At 33.4% G+C, this 3,798-nt stretch overlaps 1 long non-coding RNA gene across 1 annotated transcript; it reads right to left on the bottom strand.

Annotated features, from left to right (window-relative positions):
• Positions 1-1,944: 1,944 nt before the first annotated feature.
• Positions 1,945-3,404, bottom strand: LOC115926551. The gene is made up of 3 exons (XR_004065080.1): positions 3,355-3,404; positions 2,659-2,716; positions 1,945-1,993 (listed from the first exon to the last, which is right to left on the bottom strand). It is a non-coding gene; the product is annotated as an uncharacterized LOC115926551 (long non-coding RNA).
• Between the last annotated feature and the right edge of the window lie 394 nt (positions 3,405-3,798).

Below are 3,798 nucleotides of genomic sequence, written 5' to 3'. Positions count from 1 at the left end.
AGAACTAAAGACTTCTCTACATTTGAAACCGTCGAATAGATAAAGAAGAAAGTTAATGATCTTTGATTGAAGTAAATAGTTTATTTCAGCAGACACAGGTCATAGTCATAAAACATGAAAACATGACTTCTTTGAAGTTAAAAATACATCTAACAATATAAATAAGTCGAGTTGGAAGTATAGACAAAAGATCGAAGACTTGATTCAAATACACGATTTAAGATATTTTCCTTTAGACAATATTTGTTTTGGATAAATATTTTGAAATAATTTAAAACATCAAGTCGACAGTAATTAAACTTAATAGAATACACGATGCAGCTACAAAGAATTTTTCTTTGATTCAATATCTATTTAAAACGAGTAAAAACAATTTTAAAAAAATAAGTTCATATTACGATATAAATGTTTATAAATTAGCTCTAGTACACACTTCACGCCGCAAGGAATGCCAACATCTTGATTAGGTATTGTTCGAATCTAAGCTTTTCATATTAAACGAGTATGAAATGTGATCTCTTAACAGGTTTATATTTCATACTCTAAGGCTAATTCATGAATGCATACGTAGAATAGCTCTGTTATATCTTAATTTCTGAGGAATTCTGAAGTTCAACTATTGATATTGCGTGGCGATGACAACTAGCAGGTGACAGAAGATGATCTCTGATCTCCTTCGAAGGCAATAATCTGAGTAACGACATTTGACACGCCATGCCGATGAACTTCTTAGTCTGTTTCACTAGACTCAACAGATGATTCAGCAGAAGCAGAGACGGAGGAAGAACGCCTAAAACGAGCTGTATGGGAAGAGAAAACATATAAATTATTTCCTTAAAGATGTTCAACAGCTCATTTGCAACCCCCAAATTACTGCTAGAATACATGTTATCATTATTATTAATAATACAATTAAGTAGTTGGCGTCCCCTGTGCGAAAGGCAAACTGAATCACTGTAACCATCGGGTCTCTCCTCCCGGTATAACTGATTGGGGGTGTGCAGGTGGACCACTACTCCGGGGTTTCCCCCTAATCTTATGCGAATAGTGCAAGGTGTTACGTGTTAGAGGATCACATATTATCGTCAATGTAACCACGAGGAAAAATACCTACGACAAATACTCCGATTATAATTGCTCCTAAGTCGATTTTCCACACTAGACGAAAGCCAAATTCCACCCTGAAAAAGAATACCCCTTTATATCCTTACTCTGTACCGAACCTAAAAATTAATTGCAACCCTGAACCCGAAATAAATCCAAGAACAACAACTGTCGCTGGAGGTAATGTTGGATCAATCTGAGAAAAAAATATAACCGAAGGAACTTTATCTGCTGGACATGAAATTGCCCTGAGCGTGTTTTAAAATGTTGTCTTGAATCCATTTTATTTATTTAATACAGAATTCGTTACTATATGTATACACAAACCAACTTTTGACCTGAATTTCCTCAAATATTTATATTTAAAAAACAAATTGCATTAGTCTTACAATCTGACTCTACTTTAACCACGCCTAATAACACAATGTTCGTTTTTCATAATCGCAAATAATTAGAAAGAGGAGGAAGGCAAAGGGGTAATGTCTTTCTCAATGGGTGTTATTGAATCCTTTTAGTATATACAACTTGTTTATTTTAGAAGGTTCTTCTGAAGTTAAATATGAATTTCATTATCGGAAAACTCGGAGTGTCTAGTTTAAAAAAATACATCCCTCCCAAAAAGCAAGAGATTGGATACTTCGGCGATGTTCCTTACCTGAAGCGGGACACGAGACAACTCGGATGCAAACGCTCTCCAAGATCTCACAAGCATCGGCAAAGTCCGTTTCACCTTCCTCTTCCAAACACACCTGATTATTATCGGCTGAATTCAGCAAAGCCTGCTCATCAGCAGTCACTAGCCCGGGAAGTCTTTCTTCACAGTCGTTCATCACTGTTCTATATCTCTCACAGAGGGCTTGAAACTCCGAAGTGCGATCGATGGTTTGGGCTGTAAATAGTTGAAAGAAACGAAATTTTAGAGAAAGCAATGAGGTTTTTTTAAAACAAGAGTAACAAAATTCTAAAAAGAATCTGTACTTCAATACTACCTCATTTGAATTAACAATGTAATGAAAGCTCTGCGTAAAACGACGGGGTATTTAATTCGAATTACATGCCAAGTCCCAAGTATATGGTATTTCCGTTATTATCCTTTGATTCATGAAGATATTCGAATCTCCTTACAAATGAAATTTAAACAAACGATATCATTAACATTAGTTAAAAGTGCCAAGTTAACGCTTATGAAATCATGTTATATTCATGGGAATTCATAACATGAAGAAGTTCCCCCTAAAACATGGAATAAATAAGCTAAAGTTGAACACATGCTACATACTAACATTAACTTGTAAACAATATAAAAAATGCATGTATATATTCCTATATTTACATATTTTTGGTCATGGTGAAATGATAATCATGAATAAATATTTCCTTCATCTCATCTTCAAAGCAATATTCATTATTGATATGCATTATTTCTATCTAAAATATATATCATAATTATTTTTATCGCATGACGGTATACTCGAAAAAGATTAAAGTGACTTTACTTTGCATCTCTGTTCCAGACTTTAACAAAAAGAGAAAATTATGAAAATGTATTCTTACCTTTGATTTCCAGTGTAACAAATGCAAAGAGGCACAAGCAAAGGGACAGAGTTTTTACCTATATAAAAAAGAAACCAAAATAATAGGCATTAACATAATTTGCCTGCAACATGTTCATTGAGTATTCCAAGTCGCAGCAAAAACAAAATGGAAACAACAAATCTTAATGAAATTCATAGAGTATATAAATTAAACTTACATTAACATTTTACTTGTACAAAGAGGGAAATTGGAAAACATCAAGACATGTCGTACAATTTTCCAATAATATAAACAAATTAGTTTACAGCAATAATGATGTAATTCATGAGAGCCCTGCAATTAAATTTCCCAAGCAATTGCCAGATACTCATTTACACCTGGGTGGAGAGTGGCAAATGTAGTTTAATATCTTGCCAACGAACGTTAATGCTGACTTGGATTCGTACCCTCAACTCTAGGATTCAGTGTTGAATAAGCGAACCAATATGCTGTGACACCGTTGTCAAAAACATAAACAACAGCCAATCCAGCAAATAAGCATGACAATTAAAAAAAGGTAGTAGATAACATTTTGCCGAAAGAAATTTGCCATCAAATCTCAAACCTCCAAATCGCAAGCATATTTTAGATGCATTGGTTTTAAAATGTTTGTCACAGTCCTTAAACTAATATAGGAGATGTGTGACATGTGTAACGAAAGAAAATTATACTTACTACTGAAGCCATTTTTAGAAAGTTCGTTGAGTCGAATGCTTTGAATCTAGTGAAGTATTGATGGTTGATGAGTGAATGATGAAACAAATCATTTCGTCTCCTTTTATAGGATATTAAAACAATCATACTGAGATTTTTTTTGGGGGGCGGGTCAATTTATGCAAAGTCAAATCTATTTCTTCCATTAAAAAAACAACTTATAATTGAATAATTAAATTATCATTTCGTATTTCATTAGTGAATAATCAAACTGTTATTTTGTATTTTATTAATGAACAGTTAAACTGCAACTTCCTTCTTCTTTTTTTAGGCCATTTATTCTTCATTCTGCGTTAGGTAGAAATGACAGTTGAAGGATGAACAGTAATAATAATTCTATGCTTTTATGACCGTGTACAATGACTGATAAAAGATATTCCGAAATTAATTGACGTCCTTTTGGCC

Source organism: Strongylocentrotus purpuratus, unplaced genomic scaffold, assembly GCF_000002235.5.
Source record: "Strongylocentrotus purpuratus isolate Spur 01 unplaced genomic scaffold, Spur_5.0 spur5_scaffold_2, whole genome shotgun sequence".
Lineage (NCBI taxonomy): Eukaryota > Metazoa > Echinodermata > Echinoidea > Camarodonta > Strongylocentrotidae > Strongylocentrotus > Strongylocentrotus purpuratus.
The sequence above is the reverse complement of the archived record's forward strand: the minus strand, read 5'-3'. Positions and strand labels throughout refer to the sequence as shown.